We start from the raw sequence: 20,393 nt of genomic DNA, 5'->3' as shown, positions 1-20,393 counted from the left end.
CACTGTCACTCAAGCCTCTGAGGACCCGAGCGTCTCCCAGATGCGACCTGCCGTGGAGGGGCAGGGAGGGAGGGTCCTCCAGGTGTGGGCTTTTCCAGCCATTCCTCCAGGAGACTTGAGTTCACTACGCTCAGGCCAGCTGGCCAAGCATTTGCACTCCTGTCTTGGAAAAGGCAGCCAATGCAAGCCAAGCCCGCTCCACCTTCCAGGCCCACCCCTCCCGCTCCTGGGCCAGCCCTGGGGCCCTGAGCATAGCCTGGCCGGGAGTTAACCCTTCCCAAAGTGTCGCTGCTTTTACACACACATGCACACACACGTGGACACACACACACACACACACACACACACACACACACACGGCCACGAGCGCACATACACACACTCCCCCAGTCCCTCTGGTCTCTGCATAGGAACCTGCCCACCATCCCAGACATAGGCAGAGCGAGGCCCAAACTGGCTGTGTGAGACAGGAACCATTAACACGGTAACAGATATGATAATGCAGACCATCAGGACTAAAGGACACGGAGGGGCTGTGCTTCTGCCTCCTTATAGAAAAGCAATTAGTGCCTTTTTAGCTTTGGAACCATGCCCAGCCATGTGTGTGCATATAACTGCCGGCTGGTTGTTACCAACCACAGTGTTATTTCTGTGCTCTCTGCCCTTGTTAACCGAAAGGAGAGGGTAGTTTTGAATAGAGGTTCCTGGAACCGTATTATAAAAAATTTTTTGCAAGATTTCTCATTCTTTTATTCATGTATGTATTGGTTCATCCACTCAGCACATATTTGTTGAGAGTCACCATTCTCCAGGCACTTTTCTAGGCCCATAAGCAAATATGAACAAGATTATGTCAGGTCGCGTTAGGCACCACAAGGGAAGTAAGGCAGGAAGACGTGGTGGAGAGGAATGGACTGAGGGTGCTAATGGAGATGGAGTGGTCCGGAAAGATCCTGGAGGAGAGAACCAGGATCTGAGACTCGGTGACAAGGAGTGGGAAGCTGGTGAAGACCTGGAGAAAGCAATGAGGCAGGAGGAACAGTAAGTGCAAAGGCCCTGAGGTGGGAAGGAGCTTGGCTTGTTTGAGGAAGGGATGGAAGCAGGAGTGATTGAGGGTCACACGGGGGAGGGGAATTAGAGAGGGGGATGGACTGGGAGGTCTGGGTTTTCTATGAAGCTCTGTGGTTTTGAAAGCCCCTTAATGCCCATCACGCAGAGGGCCCCTCAGTTTAGACCTCTGGGAAAGCAGGCAACAGCAGGACCCCTGTTTTTGACATCTGCTTGGTTGGGCTGAAACTTGGTCCATTGGATAGATACCTCTGGGTCCCCTTATGTACTGACAATCTCTCAGTCAACAGAGCTACACACTCTGTCCTGGTGAATCCCTGCTGGACACAGATGAACTCAGTGAGACATCTTTACCATCAAGGCTCAGATGTGGGGCTGGGAAGACGGTGGCACCTCTTTTCTTTGAAACCATGACCATCCCATGTTTCAGGCACTTTTTCATGGACACCAGGAGTGGCAGGAACGTTGGAGAAGCAGGCAGTAGCTATTAAGAGGCTTTGGTGTTAGGCCTGTGATCAGATCCTGGTCTCACTGGGTACCTGCTGGGCACTAGGCAAATTTCTTTCTTTAAAAGAAAAATATATTTCTTAATTGATTTCAGAGAGGAAAAGAGAGGGAAAGAGAGATAGAAACATCAATGATGAGCAAGAATCACTGATCAGCTGCCTCCTGTACACTGCACACCGCACAATGGAGATCGAACCCACAACCCGGGCATGTGCCCTGACCAGGAATCGAACCATGACTTCCTGGTTCATAGGTCAATGCTCAACCACTAAGCCATGCCTGATGGGTAGGCAAGTTTCTTAGCCTCTCTAAGACTCATTTCCTTCTTCTGTCAAATGGGGAAGAAAATGACTTCAAAGATATCTGTTATGGAGATGGACTGATTGCCTCCAGGCACTACCTGACACACAGAACGTGTTCAGTAAGTCACAGGTAGTATTATTAGCCACCTAACAATCATGATTATTTATTTTATGCACAAGGAAACTGAGACTCAAAGTGGCCACGTGGTTTGCTGGAGAGAACCAGCGGTGGATACCCCTCGAGTGGACCCGCAGCCCATCCTCGCACCACTTCCTGTAGCATGAAGCTTTCTTCATTATCCTAGTGCCCTGCAGCCCCCTGGAGCCAGGATGCCTCTCTCTGCGCCTCCTCCCAGCCACTCGTCCTGCTGGCTGGCTCTTCCCAGGGTGCGGATGGGGACGGACCCCACCCTCGGATGGGACAGAGTGCAGAAACAATCAGGTACAGCTACATTCCACTCCCCTGCCGGCCCCATGGGCTGGCTGCCCCGAGTACTTCCCCTGGGCAGAAGGTGCCTCCCTGGAGGGTCATCCAGCCTGCTGCCCCCATAGTTGTGCAGAGCCTGCTGCTATGTCCAAGGCAGAGGTGCAGAGGGCGAGGCTTGACCTGCCCTGGCCTGAAACCCATAGAGCCCAATTTGGGACAAGCTTCTTCCTTCCCTTCTTCCCTCCCCTCATTCCTTCCTTTCTCTCTCCCTCCCTTTCCTCTCTCCACATTCCTATTCCATTCTGGGGATGAGTGGGCAGGCATGGGGGCGGAGGGGGTTAGGAGGGCAGGTGCTAGAGGTTTTGTAAACTCACAGGAGTGAACGTGGCACATGTGAGTGCTGTGCGTTAGAGGCTTTCGTGCGTATCTGAACCACAGGTGAGTGGTTGAAGAATGTGGATTCCAGGCTTCCCTCCCAGAGGCCTGGGAGTCTGCACTTTTATCCTGCATCCCTGGCGATTCAGACGGAGGCCAGTGACCACGGGGCCACCTCTCAGGAAGCTCCTTGCAAGGCACGATGAGGGTGAGCACAGGTGTCAGACTGCAGGAACCTAAGCCTGGTCTTCACCACCAGCTGTGGGACATGAGCAAATTACTTCACCTTTCTGTCTCAGCGCGCTCAGCTGCGGAATGTGCATAACAACTCAATGCTACCTGTAAACAAACCTACCCGGCGAGGCCCTAGCCCAGTGATGGCGAACCTATGACACGCGTGTCAGAGGTGACACGCGAACTCATTTTTTTGGTTGATTTTTCTTTGTTAAATGGCATTTAAATATATAAACTAAATATCAAAAATATAAGTCTTTGTTTTACTATGGTTGCAAATATCAAAAAATTTCTATATGTGACACGGCACCAGAGTTAAGTTAGGGTTTTTCAAAATGCTGACACACCGAGCTCAAAAGGTTCGCCATCACTGCCCTAGCCAGATTGGCTCAGTGGATAGAGCGTCAAACTGGGGACCAAAAGGGTCCTGGGTTCGATTCCGGTCAAGGGCAAGTACCTTGGTTGCAGGCTCCTTCCCGGCCTGGGCCCTGGTCCAAGCTTGTGCATGAGGCAACCTATAGATGTGTTTCTCTCACATCAATATTTCTCTCTGTCTTTCCCTCTATCTTCCACTGTCTCTAAAAATCAATGGAAAAATATCCTCAAGTGAGGATTAAAAAAACAAAAAGCCACAGAGGGAGAGCACTTACTAATAGAACAACACCTGAAACATAGCACTGGACACTCGCTTATTATTAGTGCTTTATGATTAATTCCAGGGATGCTCTATTTACCCCCTTGATCATGGCCAGGTTAAAGGTCTGTATCTCCAGTTCCCTAGCACAGTGCTTGGCATATAGTATGTGTTTGGGAAAATACATGTATAAAGAGCACAGCATTAGGAGAGCCAATACTTGCTTGCTTATTATATCCTTTTATAGCTCTGTTGCGTGGGTTTTTTTTCCTGGCCCACTCTGGATCTTTCACTCTGAGTTTCTGAGCCAGGATTACCATAGATTTAAACTAAAAAAGAGAGAATTCCAAGGAGAGACGTGAGGGCTTTCAAGGGAAGAGGTGATGCGTTTTCCAGGGTGGTAGCCCTCATTTCATTCCTCAGCACACACTTATTAGATACCTTCTAAGTGCCAGGCACTGTGCCAGGTGCTGAGGGTAAGCCATGAGCCAAGTAGATGGAAATTCTCAGTCCACCCCGGGAGACAGACGATAAATAGACTGGGTGAAATGGAAGGGCCCCTCTCGCCTCGAGCCCTATCCTCTGATTGGGCACCGTTCCTGGCAAATTGATATTAAGTTACTAAAGTGAGGTGAAACGGTGCAAGGCCTGCCTCTCACTCCCAGACACACAGTGCTGGGCTGAGCGTGAGCCTGGGTGACTCCTCCAGTCTTTGGGTGTTGGGGACTCATCTCTGGCAACTACTGCCCCAGGAGGATGGAACACGAGCAATCTTGGTGGGTTCCTGGCTAAGGAAATCCATAGCTGCTCCCCAAACCATTCTCCATCTTATCACCTACAAGATCGATATTTGTTTTTACTCATCCTATCTAATAAAGAGGGAATATGCTAACTGACTGCCCTACCTTCAAAGATGGCAGCACCCACAGCCAACAAGGAGGGAATATGCTAATTGACTGCCATGCCCTCAAAGATGGCGGTGCCCACCTCCACAAGATGGCCGGCAGGGGAGGGCCGTTAGGAGCGACCAGGCAGGCAGGGGAGGGCAGTTGGGGGTGACCAGGCTGGCAGGGGAGGGCAGTTGGAGGCGATCGGGTTAGCAGGGGAGCAGTTAGGCATTGATCAGGCTGGCAGGGTAGTGGTTAGGGGGTGATCAGGCTGGCAGGCAGAGGCAGTTAGAGGCCATCAGGCAGGCAGGCAGGTGCGCAGTTGGAAGCCAGCAGTCCTGGATTGTGAGAGGGATACCTGACAGGGATCGCGCCTAAACTGGCAGTTGGACATCCCCCGAGGCGTCCCAGATTGGAGAGGGTGCAGGCTGGGCTGAGGGACACCCTCCCCTCCCCCAGTGCACGAATTTCATTCACTGGGCCTCTAATTATAACATGAATCACATGCTCACGGCACTTTTTTTTTTTTTTTTTGAAGTGGAGAAAAGTATATAAGTGTAAATATAACACAAATTTCAGGGCTCCACCTGATTTATATTTTTAATTTCATTTTCTTTAAATATGTTTTTTTATTGACTGCAGAGAGGAAGGGAGAGAGAGAGAGAGAGAGAGAGAGAGAGAGAGAGAGAGAGAGAGGAGAGAGAAAGATAGAAACATCAATGATGAGCAGGAATCATTGATTGGCTGCCTCCTGTATGCCCCCCACTGGGGATTGAGCCCACAACCCAGGCATATGCCACTGATTGCAACCCAACCTGGGACCCCTCAGTCTGCAGGTTGACACTCTATCTACTGAGCCAAACTAGCTAGGGCTTTAATTTCATTTTTTAATTGCAGTTGATATTCAGTATTATTTTGTATTAGCTTCAGGTATACAGCAGAGTGGTTAGACAATCATATACTTTACAGAGTGTTTCCCCTGATATTCCCAGTGTCCCCCTTGGCACCTTACACAGTTATCACACTATTACCGACTATATTCCCTACGCTGTAATTTCATCTCCAGGACTGTTCTGTAGCTACCAGTCTGTATTTCTGAATCCTTTCACCTTTCTCACCCAGTCCCGGGAGCCCCCTCCCTTCCGCCAGCCATTGGTCTGTTCTCGGCATTTGAGTCTGTTTCAGTTTTGTTTATTTTGTTCTTCAGATTCCACATATGAGTGAAATCATACGCCATTTGCCTTTCTCTGCCTGACTTATTCCACTCAGCATAATGCCCTCTAGGTCTATTCACGCTGCACGTGACTTGTTCCTAAGGTGGTGCCACGTTCAGAGAAACGTAGTCCAGAAGCCAGAGGAAGTTAATGGGAAATCGCACATCACAGGGCAGCCTGACATTTTTAAAAATTCTCCTCGGGATTTCAGACTGCCCATCTCTACGCTCCTTATTCCTCATTCTCCTCCCAGACCCCCCCCCCCCCCCCACGCTGTGGATGCTGGCATTTTCCTCTTTTCCTTCCTCTGTCTCAGACTTCTGGAAGGGACTGGCCGGACTTCCCTACCTCCTGCCCTGTGCTGGCCACGCTGGTTTAGTCTGGAAGGGGGCATGCTGAAGTTCATGCCCCCTTGCCCCACGGAGGACTAGGTGCGACTGCCCCCTGGAGTTCTCCCACTGGCTGCCTGAAACGAATACAAACTAATATTCGTTTCCCTATACCTAATAATATTGAATATCAACTGTAGCTGAAAAATAAAATTAAAAAAAGCACATAAGTCAGGTGGAGCTCTGAAATGTGTGTTATCTTTACACTTACTTACGTCTCTTCATTTCTGAAGAGATTTGCAGTGAGCATGCGATTCACGTTATAATGGGGAAAAAATACATGTCGATCTTGTAGGTGTTTTTAAGCAATTGTTTCTTAAGATGGCTGCCTTTTTGGGAGAAATTATAATGGATTATTTCTGATGAATAAAAACAACAACAACACACCCCCCCTTGCTACAGAGGAAGGCAAGCTCCATGTCTGTCTGACAAGGCTGTCACTTAGCAAACCCCAGCTGGGTTCACGCAGGTAGCTTTGCCTCTCTGTCTCCATCGCCTCACCTGGGACATGCGCCAACAGGGGTAACACCCACCTCAGAGGGCTGCTGGGACACCACATGTCACGAGTGCAAAGCACCCAGCTGGGCTCAGTAAATGATGATGATGATGATGATGATGATGAATTTACCATGTTTCATGTTGGTAGGAGCATTAAAATCATCCTCAATACAAATGCTTCAAAATAACAGTTATTAACTAGAGGCCCAGTGCACTAGATTTGTGCACTCAGGGGGAGGGGGTCCCCTCAACCCGGCCTGCAACCCCTCGCAGTCTGGGAGCCCTCAGGCTGGCAGTCGGACATCCTTAGAGCTGCCGCGGAGGCTGTGCTTGCCAGCCATGAGCCCTCTGGCTGAGCAGCACTCCCCCTGTGGGAGCACACTGACCACCAGGGGGCAACTTCTGCACTGAGTGTCTGCCCCCAATGGTTAGTGCACATCATAGTGACTGGTCATTCAGCCATCTGATTGATTTGCGTATTAGCCTTTTATTATATAGGATATTGGTGAATATTCTTCCAGCCTTTTCCTCTGAACACATATTTTAAAAAAGCAAATTTGGAATCATACTCTATATAAAATATTCACTTTACAACTTTTTGAAAATGTATTTTTAAGTTAATTTTTCTTTCAAAATGAGATATATGGCTTCAGTAGCATTCTGAAAAAAAAAGTGTTTATTTTTTAAACAGAAGAAAGTAAAAACCTCTATAACCTCACCATTTAGATAATTTAAAATGTGTTTGGCATACTTACTCTTTTGCATACTCATTTTTTTCGCTTGGCATTATTTCATAATCACATTTCAATACCTTTCTATCATGTTAGTGATGTCTATTATTCCACTAAGCGTGTGTACTTTAATTTACTAAAATACTTCCATACAGTTGGATATTTTGATATTACTTTTAGCTTCTGCTTTTATAAGTGACACTGCACACACTTTTTTAAAAAGTATTTTTTGTTTTTCAATTACAGTTGACATACAATATTATATTAGTTTCAGGTATACAACCCCATGATCAGACATTTATAAACTTATCAAGTGATCACCCCACTAAGTCTAGTATACATCTGGCACCATATATAGTTATTAGAATATTATTGACTATACTAGAGGCCCGGTGCACAAAAATTTGTGAACTCGGGGGGAAGGGGGGTCCCTGAGCCTGGCCTGTGCCCTCTCGCAGTCTGGGACCCCTCGGGAGATAACGTCCTGCTGGCTTAGGCCTGCTCCCAGGTGGCAGAGGGCAGGCCCAATCCCTAGGTGCAGCCCTTGGTCGGGCTCAGAGCAGGGCTGATTGGGGAGTTGGGGCGCTGCCCCCTGTCATGCACAGAGCAGGGCGGATCGGGAGGTTGCGATGCCACCCTCAGTCATGCTCAGGGTAGGGCCGATTGGGGGGTTGTGGCACCGCCCCCTGTCACACTCAAGGCAGGGTCGATGGGGAGGTTGCGGCACCACCCCCTGTCACTCACAGAGCAGGGCCCATCAGGGGGGTTGGGACTCCGTACCCTGTCACGCACAGAGCAGGGCCCATCAGGGGGGTTGGGACTCCGTACCCTGTCACGCACAGAGCAGGGTCGATCAGGGGGTTGGGGAGCTCCTCCGTGTCACTCACAGAGTAGGGCCGATAGGGGAGTTGGGGCACCGCCCCCTGTCACACTCAGGGCAGGGCTGATGGGAAGGTTATGGCTCTATTCCGTCACACACAGAGCAGGGCCCGTGGGGGGGGCGGGGAGGGGGGGGGTTGGGGTGCCACACTCTGTCACACACAGAGCAGGGCCGATCAGGGGTTTGGGGCGCCGCACCCTGTCACACACAGAGCCGCAGGGCGATCAGGGGGTTGGGGAGCTCCCCCCTATGAGGCACAGAGCAGGGCTGATCAGGGGGTTGGGGCGCCTTCCCCTGTCAGGAACAGAGCAGGGCAGATAGGGAGGTTGTGGCCCCACCCCCTGTCACACACAGAGCCGCAGGGCGATCAGGGGGTTTGGGCGCTGCCCCCTGTCACACTGATCCCGGTGCTGGGAGGCATATTACCCTTTTACTATATAGGATAGAGGCCTGGTGCACAGGTGGGGGCTGGGTGGTTTGCCCTGAAGGGTGTCCTGGATCAGGGTGGGGGTCCCCACTGGGGTCCCTGGCCAGCCTGGGTGAGGGGATGATGGCTGTTTGCAGCTGGTCACACACCCTTCAGGGTGGGTGTCCCCACTGGGGTGCCTGGCCAGACTGGGTGAGGGGCTGATGGCTGTTTTCAGGCTGGCGGGTGACTGAAGCTCCCAACTGCTCCTTTTTTTCTTTTTTTTATTCTGGGCCAGCTTTAGCTCTGGCTCCAGCTCTGAGGCCTCTGCTGTTGAAAGCAGGTATCTGGTTTGTTTGGGTTCTATAATTGAAACACTGTATCAACTCCAGTTCTGAGATCCCAGCTGGCTGAAAGCAGGTTTCTGGGGTTTTGTTTAGCATCTATATTTGTAACAATGTTTCAAACTGCAAGCTCAGAGGCCGGCAAGGCAGGCGGGGAACGTTGGTTTCCTCTGTCACTGAAGCAAGCAAGCCTCACGTTCGCTTCAAGCTGCCTGGCTGCCGGCCGCCATCTTGGCTGGCAGTTAATTTGCATATCGCCCTAATTAGCCAATGGGAAGGGTAGTGTACGTATGGCTAATTACCATGTTTCTCTTTTATTAGATAGGATTCTCTATGCTGTACTTTATATCCCATGATTATTCTGTAACCACCAAATTGTACTTATTTTTTTCACCTTTTTCACGAACCACCTTTCCTCATTTGTCAGTCTTTAAAAGGTTCTCTGTATCTATGAGTCTGTTTCTGTTCTTGTTCATTTATTTTGTTCTTTAGATTCCACATATAAGTGAAATCATATGGTATTTAGTCTTTCTTTGTCTGACGTATTTCACTATGCACAATGCCCTCTAGATCCATTCATGTTGTTGCAGATGGCATGATTTCATTCTTCTTTTATGGCTGAATCATATTTCATTGTGTATATGCACTACTCCTTTATCCACTTAGGTTGCTTCCATATCTTGGCTATTGCATATAATGCTGCAATAAACATATGGATGTATATGTCTTTCCATTTAGTGTTTTGGGTTTCTTCAAATAAATACCCAAATGTGGATTTGCTGAGTCATTCTTTGTCTTATAGTCTTTGTTTTAAAGTCTATTTTATCTGGTGTAAGTATTGCTACTTCAGCCTTGTTTTTTTATTCCATTTTCATGAAATATTTTTTTCCATTCTTTGACATTCAGTTTGTGTGTGTCTTTGCATCTGAAATGAGTCTCTTGTAGACAGTAAGGGTCGTGTTTTGTTTTCCATTTAGCCACTGTATGGCTTTTGATTGGAACACTTAATCTATTTGCATTTAAAGTAATTATTGATATGTATTTATTGCCATTTTATTATTCATATTTTTTATCGTTTTCTTCCTAAAGAAGCTCCTTTAACATTTCTTGTAATACTGGTTTGCTAGCTATAAACTCCTTTAGATTTTTCTTGTCTGGGAAACTATTTTATCTGCCCTTCAACTCTAAATGATAGCTTTGCTGGGTAGAGTAATCTTGGTTGTAGGTTACAGTCCATGGAAAGAACACTGTTTCCATACATCTCCACAATGGTCAGTTTGTGGGCCCCAGCAAGCAGGGGTGGGAACTGAGCACCCAGATGGCTCCACTTGGGCCAGAACCTCCTGTGAAAAGAGTTCCAGCTGCTCTACTCCACAAACTCCATCCAAAGGCCCTCCTGTCCCCCTCTCTCCCTGCTGTCCTGCTGCACAGCCCCATCCAACACCTTTCTCCTCCCTAAATTAAAGGACAAAATTCCCCAAGAACATCTCAGGGGATGGTGGAGAGGTCTGGATCTCACCTCTGCCAGCCAAGAGTCCTACAACATCATCATTATTATCATCGTTCAGTAATGTGCTCCGATTAGGCCAGGAAGAGGCGGCTGCACACTGTTAGGTCACTAAAAACCTGAGGTTCACATGCCTGGAGGTGTGGGGAGCCAGCAACACTGCTCTTACGGGAACCTTTTAGAGAGTTGTGCCCAGCTGGCATCTGATCCACCCACGTGTCCACTTGCTATTTTGGGAAATTAACAGCTTCCGAATCCATTAACTGGACTAAAAGTGAAAGCAATTGGAAGCACAAGTGCATTGAAATGTTTAAGCACCATAATGCTGACCTGGCCTAATTACTGCGGATGGGAGGGTCAGAGTGAAACTCTTGATCTTAGCCACCTTCATGGACCAATAAAATGGAAGGAGAAATGTCAGATTTAAGGAAAAAAAATGATTATTTATATGCCAGTCAAGAATAAAACCTTTGATTTGAAATTCAGTTATCTTAGAAGGGCACTAACAGGCCCCAGAGTAATTGCAGCACCTACGTGCCCAGTCTCAGAGCTTACACTGTGGTATTGTAACTCACAGTCCCTGTTTCCACAATGAGCATGAGTTCCTGGAGGGCAGGGCTCCATCAGCCATGTTTGCTGCAATTACAACTCAACTCCAGCTGTTCCTACGATGTCTGGTGCATTAGAAGCGTTCGCTAAATGTTTATTAGGTAAAAGAGGGCTGAACAGATGGGAATATCGATGTCATTTAATGTCACATTATCATTCTTTTTTTAAAAAAAAATCTTTGTTGTTGAAAGTATTACAGATGACCCTGCTTTCCCCTCCTAGCCTCCCATCACCAGGTTCCCACCCTGCCCCAAGCCTTCACCACCCTATTGTCTGTGTTTATAGGCAATGCATATATGCATATAAGTTCTTTGGTTAATCTCTTCCTACCACCAACCCCTCTGATATTTGTCAGTCTGTTCCATGTCTCTGGTTTTATTTTATTCATCAGTTTATTGCAATCATTTGATTCCACATATAAGTGAGATCATACGATACTTGCCTTTCTTTGACTGGTTTATTTTTGCTTAGCATTATCTTCTCAAGGTCCCTCCATGCTGTCTCAAATGGTAAGAGAACCTTCTTTTTTTACAGTTGCATAATATTTAATTGTGTAAATGTACCATCGTTATTTTAGCCATTCATGCACTGATGGGCACTTGGGCTGTTTTCAGATCTTAGCTATTGTAAATAATGCTGCTATGAACAAAGGGGTGCATATGTTCTTTCTGATTGGTGTTTTGAGGTTCCTAGGATATATTTCTAGAAGTGGGATCACTGGGTCAAATTGAAGTTCATTTTTAATTTTTTGAGGAAACTCCACACTGTTTTCCATAGTAGCTGCACCAGTCTGTATTCCCACCAGCAGTGTATGAGGCTTCCTTTTTCTCCACATCCTCACCAGCACTTGTTGTTTGTTGATATATTGATGGTGGCCATTCTGGCAGGTGTGAGGTGGTATCTAATTGTTTTAATTTGTATCTCTCTGATGATTAGTGACGTTGACCATTTTTCATGTCTCTTGGCCATTTGTATGTCCTCTTTGGAAAAGTGTCTATTAGGCTCCTCTGCCCATTTTTTAATTGGGTTGTTTTTCTTTCGTTGAGTTGTATGAGTACTTTATATATTTTGGAAATTAAACCCTTATCAGATATATCATTGGCAAATATGTTCTCCCATACAGTGCGTTCCCTTTTCATTTTGAAGCTTGTTTGTTTTGCTGTGCAGAAACTTTTCAGTTTGATGTAGTCCCATTTGTTTATTTTGTCCTGTGTTTCTCTTGTCCTAAGCGATGTATTGGTGAAATTTTGCTATATGAGATTTTGCTGCCTACATTTTCTTCTAGGATTTTTATGGCTTCATGACTTACATTTAAGTCTTTTGTCCATTTTGAGTTTATTCTTGTGTATGGTGTAACACCCATAAACTGATGATGTTTTTATACACCAATAATGAACCCTCAGAAAGAGAAACTAAAAAACAATCCCATTTACCATGGCAACAAAAAATTAAGATACTTAGGAATAAACTTAACCAAGAAGGTAAAAGATTTGTACTTAGAAAACTACAGGGTCTTGATAAAAGAGACAAAGGAAGATATAAACAAGTGGAAGAATATACCATGTACGTGGATTGATAGAATTAATATCATTAAAATATCCAAACTACCCAAAGTGATCTGTAGATTCAATGCAATTCCTATTAAAATACCAACAGCAACTTTCACAGATCTAGAACAAATACTCCTAAAATTTGTATGGAACCAAAAAAGACCCCAAATAGCTATTGCAATATTGAGAAAGAATAACAAAGTTGGAGGGATCACAATACCAGATATCAAGTTATACTACAAAGCCACTGTAATCAAAACAGCCTGGTACTGGCACAAGAATAGGCATATAGATCAATGGAACAAAACAGAGAACCCAGAAATCGACAAAGAGGCAAGAGCATAGAATGGAGTCAAGACCGTCCCTTCAATAAATGTGTTGGGAAAATTGGACAGGCTCATGCAAAAAAATGAAACTTGACCACCAACTTCCAGGATCCTTCCTGGAAGTATTCATTGTTGTTATTTTATATTATATCCTTTTTCTGTACATTAAATACCCATCTATGTACCCATGGATATTCTATTGTATCTTTTTTCCTGCAACTTACTCTTTTTCCACTTAAGAATTATCTTGGAGGTTTTTCAGCCCATATAAATCTACCATGTTCTTTTAAATTACTGTGTGGTATTCCATGTTTTGGATATGCCACACTATTATCATTTTCTACTAAGTGACTTAAGTTCATTTCTAGAATTTTGCTGTTGTAGACAAAGCCCCAGTGAACACTTTTGCACACACTTTTCAAGCACATGAGCAGGTGTTGGAAGAACACCAGAACTCTGGTATTGCTGGGTCAGAGAATATGTGCATTTAAAAAAATACAATGGAATGGAAGTGCCAGATTTTCCCCCTCCCATAATGTACAGGTTCCATATTTTATCCATAATCATCCATTACTTTAATCAATGTTTTCAATTTCCCCCAATCTGAAGGATGAAAATGCTATTTTGTTTTATTTTGCATTTTTGATTACTGGTCATATTAAACATCTTTTTGGATTTTATTGATCATTTGTATTCTTTCTTTTGTGAATTACCCACTCATTTTTTTCTCATTTTCCATGCACTTCCTTTTTTGCCATTGACTTATGAGCTCTATTATATTCTGGTATTAAACACTTATTAACTATGCTAAATATATTTTTACTCTCAATCTCTCTCTTGTGCTTGTAATTTACACACTGTATTGGAATCCTGGCACTAACATTGACTCTCTGAAAGACTTAAATGAATACTTACCCCTCTGAGCTTTAGAGTCTTCACCTGCAAAATGGAAGTAAGCATTTACCTTCAGGGTTGTTGCTAGAATTAAATGAGATCATGACTATAAAATACTCAGTCCAGTGCCTGGCATATAATAAGTACTAAAAAAAATTATTATTTATTCTACCCTTTAAAAGATTCTTCTATGTATGAGCCAAAATAATGTCTACCTTCAACTTATACCCATCGGTTATAGATCTACTTTCTACAGGAAAACAAATGGAAGTCTGAGAGATCTTTTAGGATGAATACTAGAAAAAAAACATCACATATGATTTTAGTTTATAATTCCTACAATAGGTCTATTTTATTTTCACTTCCAGACAGTTTTGTAGAAATCAAATTGTTAGCACAGCAGGGGAAAGCTTGAATAGAAGTAAAATTCAGTTTTCATTGAAAAAAACTTTAAAAACAAATTTATAAAAACATTTTTCATAACAGCCTGGAAAAGCTGCAGAGACATCTTGTCTTCTTCCCCCTGTAACATCACCTACAAAGTCATTTTTCTTAAATCCACCCATTTGATCTGAGAGACCAAACAGCGCCTCTGAATCTGAATGATCATAAGGCTCTCTGTATGACCATGCTCTGCATGTTACAGACCTTTTTATGAACTTGATTCCTCCCCCCCAAAAAAACCTGTAAAATAGTTGAGGCAGAAAGACCTATTTCCTTCAAACTTCCAAATGAGGAGACAGATCCTTTGAGGGCAAAGCCATCTATGTTCTTCTCAGTCTGACTTAGGGTTTCCTCCTAGGCACTGCCATCCCACCATGCACACAACTCTATCAAACTATGTTCAGTAGTACATATGTTTTGGTCTTCTCCATTAGATGAGTTTCTTGTGAGCAGAAACTCAGCTTTCTGTTTGCGCATCCTTAATACCTGCCCAGCATGGATGGATGGATGGATGGATGGATGGATGGATGGATGGATGGATAGATAAATGAATATATAGATGGATGAAGGGATGAATGATGGGTGAATGAACAGATGGAGGGATGTCAGATCTGCTAAGAATTGGTACTCAAATCTCTATAAGCTATACCAGGCACTTTAAAAAAAAAGATTTATTAATTTTTAAATGTCTTAAATGATCATACAGTACAGTTGATTTGGAGGGCGGGTGTATATAGAGTTCTATGAATTTGTGGACATGTATAGATTTGTGTACTCATTACTCCAATCAAGTGACAGAACTGTTTTATCATCACAAACAATACAAAGCAAAGCAAAAAAAACTCCCTCACGTTGCCCTTTAGAGACAAAGCCTCCCCTACGCCAAACCCTGGCAACCACTGGTCTGTTCTCCACCATCATTTCATCTTTTGAGAATGTCATATAAATGGAATCACACTGGGTTTCTTTCACTCAGTACAACGCATCGGAGGCCCACTCAGTTTGTTGTGTATATCAATGGCATGTTCTCTTTTTATTGCTGAGCAGTATTCCTTTGTTTGGCTGTACCACAGAGCGTTCATCCATTCACCTATGGAAGACGAGTTAGGTTGTTTCCAGTTTGGGACAACTGCAAGTACAGCTGCTATAAACACTCATGTACAGGTTGTTGTGTGAACCTAAGTTTTAATTTCTCTAGGGAAAAATTTCAGGAATGATATTGCTGGGCCTTATGGTAAGTATATGTTTAGTTTTGTAAGAAGTTGCCAAACTGCTTTTCAGAGTGGTGATATGGAGCATTCTTACCTTCATACCATACAACCTTTAACTCTCCTTTGTTTCCTCTCTTGGGATTGGATGCCATTCCCAGGTTTCCGTTCCTTTAACTCCCCCAGCGCCACCCCCAGCCGCCCCCACTGCCCCGGTACCCTTCAGAAAGCCAGGCGCCTCCCTGTACTCCAGGGCCCAGGAGGCACCCATCCATTGGCTGTGCAGTAGGAGGCCTTGGAAGGTGCATCCTCTCCAAACCTCTCCCTCTTGGCTTTGGAATGCCAGCACCAGAGTCCGTCTTTCATCCTTGTTAACAAGCAGATGGGCAGGATTGGGACCATGTTGGGCTCTTACCAGTCATGTTCACCTTAGCACAAACCCCATTCAGGACTTGGTACCAGAAATGGAGCAACCAGGAGAGGTTGGGCCTTCGGAGGGACTTAGGGAAGGCAGAGGGTGCCCGATCCTGTTAGTCTCTCCTGAGGCAGTTTTGCTCACTTACATGCTAACTCTTGGTAATGGGCCAGTGTGACCCACTGCCTACCCCTTCTCATTCCTGCACACTTCTATTGGTTCACCCCTTTCACTTTGCCACATAACCTTTCATCCAACCTTTCATACCATTCTGATTAGCACAGAGAACCAATCTAAAAGAGTTGCTTTTATTTATTTATTTTCCCCCCATCCCCCTGCCCCCTTGCCCACCTCCACCCAGCCCCTGCAACCCCTCCCCTGGCCTTCACCACTCTGTTGTCTGTGTTCATGGGCTATGTATATGTGCTCGTTGGCTACTCTCTTCACTTTCTTTTACCCAGTTCCCCTCCCCTCTGACCTGTCAGTCTGTTCCATATATCCATGCCCCTGATTCTATTTTGTTTGTCAGTTTCTTTCATTCATTAGATTCCACATATAAGTGAAATCATATGGTACTTGTCTTTCTCTGACTGGCTTATTTCGCTTAGCATAATAATCTCACAATTTTAGATTGATTGATTATAAAGCCCCCAATACAATGGCATCTCATGTCCTGGCTTCTTTCTTGGGATCTAATTATGCATCCAGTGGGGCAGGGGAACCCTTATATAGCACAGGCCATGAGATGGAAGATGGTCCTGCCCTCTGAAACTTTGGAAGAGGCACCAGCATCTCTTGAAATGATATTTCAAGTCTCCTGCTCTTTATTTTATCTGCGAGTTAAACACGGCTCTGGCAATGAAGTAGGATGATGCCAGGCCTCACAGCCACAAATCATGATGTTATTTGAGTTGCTTCAATCTTGACAAACTTCACAAACACAAGGGATGGAAAGAAGAGGTTCTCTTTATCTTCCTCTCTTTGTGAAATCTTGACACAATGCAGATCCACATTTTTCCAATCAGCCCTTGGCCAGGCCCTGGGTAGTACAATCCATCAGGGAGGCCCAGGATAGTGTCAGTCTCTCTGAAGTTGGGAGGGCCACAGGGCAGGGTGGGCTGGTGCTTGCCCAGCGGAGGTCGCGTTCCAGGTAGACCCACTCCTATCTCTGACCCAACTTCCTAACTGTCCTGCTGGGATTTCCTGAGTTCAAGAAGCAAATTCTTCAAAGGATTCACAGCTCCAAGCACCCTCCATGCTGTGACTCCTCCTACACTGGGTGACAGGCACACCAAAAACTCTTTGCCCCCAGAGAGCAGTGAGGAGGGAGGGCCAGTGTGTGGGATTAGGGTATTTCTGGGGATGGTGAGTCTGGTGGGGTCACAACACAAAAATCCCGTTATGGGAGCGCCGGGGGAAGGGTTGGGGGGGGGGGGGAAGGGGAGAGAGCATGGGGCTACATATCCTACTATGTGCTTGTAATCCCAAGCCTTTCTGAGTGACCTGGACAGTGAGGACCAGGGAAATGGCCCGTGCCTCTCTCTGCTGGGTCTTTCCTGCTTCAGTGAAGCTAACTGCTTACCAGGGCAAAGGTGACACTAAAATGCGTTTCTAAACAATGAGCCAAAGCTCGGAGCGGGAACTTTTTACAGAAAAGTGGCACATAGTAAAAAAAAATGTTTCTTCCCCTGCAAAGAGCTTTCTTGTTCCCATTTGGCCCATGCGAGAGAGCTCCAGGTTGGTACAAGGATGCCTAGTGGTTTCAGGGAGAGGCTCAGGCAGAAGCCAGACTCCAAGGGGGATGTAGAGAGGCCCCTCCTAGGCCTCTGGGCTCCAAAGGCTCCTAGTCATGCTTGAGGGTGAGCCTTTTGAAGAGACACTCGCCCAGCCCAGCCTGGGGGCCGCCCAGCCTGCAGAGGTGAGTCAGGTGTTGCCCACCTCCTTGACGAGTTTCACCTCTTCACCCCGGAAGTGGTTCTCCCGGAAGTCACGGGGCTGAGGGTCTGCGTGGGTAGAACCCAGGGCAGGGAGCTCCAGGAGGGCCTGGGTCAGGTTCCTCTCCAAGGCCCTGGCGGCTTCCCTGGCGTCCTGAGTTTTGCCCACTCCTCTGGGGAGGCTTCACAGCCCGGAAGAGAATGTGGCCACCGCGTTGGTTTTGCATCAGTGCCCTCACATTTATTCTCCACCAAATCGCAGAAGGGGCCCACGCCCTTCAGGGCCACATCTTCATGGTGGAAATGGAAGCCCAGCAAGAGGTAGGTGTGGAATAGAAGCCCAGGGAGAGGTGGGTGTAGGAGGCCCACGGTGTAGGGAAACCAGGTGGTTGACGTCAGCCGCCACCTCGGTGGAATAATTCTGACAAATTTGGGAGCTCATGGTTGCTCTGCAATAAGGAGTTAAGGTAAAAAAAAAAAAAACAACCAGCATTGGCTGGTCTCAGAGGCTGAGGACGGCTGGGGTGGTTCTAAAAGTGGTGACTGGGAAAGAGATTGGAGGGTGGTCGGAGGCTGGAAGAGGGGCATCCCAGGTCAGTTCTGTCCAGACACTGTTGGAGCAAGAGACAAATCCTGGCAATACAGAGGGCACTGCCCATAGTAAATATTTTGGCTTTGACGGCCATGTGGTCTCTGTCACAACTATTCAACTCTACCTGGACCATGAAGGAAGTCAAGACAACATGTGAACGCATGGGCATGGCTGTGTTCCAATAAAACTTTATTGACAAAAACAGACAGTGGACCAAGTTTGCTGATCCCGCTCAAGGGGATGGCAGATAAGACAAAGAAAATTTCCAGCTCCTATTGTATTAGCTCTGCATTACTTATACTATTTAGTCTGTTAGGCAATAGAGAAATAAATATTGACCCTGTTTGGGAAGCTGTATTGTGGGGTCTGTTTGTCATAGCAGCCTATCCCATCCTTGCTTGATTCATGCCTTTATTTTATTTAAAACTTGTACTTAAATGCCACCTTCTCAGAGAGGAAATGTCACCACCTCATTTGAAACAGCACCTCACATCATCTCTAGAAACATTTGTAATACCTTAGCTAATAATAATAATAAAAAAATTTTTCTACAATGTAAATAAATTACCTACTTTATTAAAAATATTTCTTTCATGTTAAAAAATAAATTTTCTACAATGTAAATAAATTACCTACTTTATTAAAAATAAAAATTGTACTTATTATGATATAATCATAAATATTTTGAATAATTTTTTACTGTCTATATATCCCAGTAAGGGCAAGGAAATTTTCCACCTTAATGTAGTCCCACACTGAGCACAGGTACCCCATAGTAGGCACTCAATAAATATATGGTGAGTGAAAGATTGAAAAATGAATAACCTTAAAGGATCTGGAAAGTTTGAAATATGAGATATTAAAAACTGGTGTCCAAAGTTTTTACACTGTTCACCCATCAGCCGAACTTTTTTGTGCATGTACCCCCACTATAGGTCTATTGATTTACTTATAAATTATGGAAGAATTTTTAAAGAATAAGATGGAAAAAAAAGAACTTCCTAGCCATCAATGAATTGTTTTGCATACTCACTTCGGTGTCCACTGAATTAGAGGTGGTGTCAAGAAAAGGCCTAGATAGAAGTTGACACTGAGGATGGAAAGAAAATCTAGGAACCAGTGCAATCCAGCCGTGATTTACTGACTCACCCAAAAGGTCTCTGAGAGCAGTGTCTTTCCTCAAATCTTCACTGATGCTGCCTCTCCCACGAGTGAATGGTTCAAGAAGCCAGCTCTTTTAAAAAAAAATATTTTTATTGATTTCAGAGAGGAAGAGAGATAGAAACATCAATGGTGAGAAAGAATCATGGATCAGCTGCCTCCTGCACACTCCCTACTGGGAATTGAGCCCACAGCCCAGGCATGTGCCCTGACAGGGAATCAAACCCTGACCTCCTGGTTCATAGGTCGATGCTCAGTCACTGAGCAATGCCAGCCAGGCATTGCATTAGATGTTTCATTTCTTATTTTCTGAGAAGCAGACACCAAGATGGAATAAAAAAGTGCAGAGATTTATTGGAGGAAATGCCTGTAGGATAAAAGAGAGAGGAATCAGAAGGAGAAGGAGGAAAATCTGACAGCTGTGAAGAAAGAGTGGGAGGGAAGGAGAATTTAGTAAGAAGAGTGTCTGTCTGTAGTGCAGCTCTGAGGAAGTCTTGGCCAGGCTGATGGGGAAGCCACATCAAAGATTTCCTTTTAGAGGAGCCCCTGTTGGATATGAATGGCTAGGCTCTGGTACCCGCACCATCCTCACTGGCTGGGGGCAGCCCAGGCGAGAAGGTGGTTCTTACTGACAATTCTGTGATGCTCCAGTACAACGCTGTCAGCTGCTATACTCCTCACAGCAGCTTCTCTCTTGAAGGGAGATGAGAGAGGCACGCTCCCTTGCCCGCCATAGACAACCTGTAGAGATGGCTCTACCCTATGTGCCGTCATGGCAGTCCACTTGATGCTTTGGTACTCCATTGCTGCTATAACAATTATTGCAAACTCATTGGCTTAAAACTACACACATGTTT

Source organism: Myotis nattereri (genome assembly GCF_964212035.1).
Source record: "Myotis nattereri genome assembly, chromosome: 1".
NCBI classification, from domain to species: domain Eukaryota; kingdom Metazoa; phylum Chordata; class Mammalia; order Chiroptera; family Vespertilionidae; genus Myotis; species Myotis nattereri.
Note: the sequence above shows the minus strand (reverse complement) of the source record.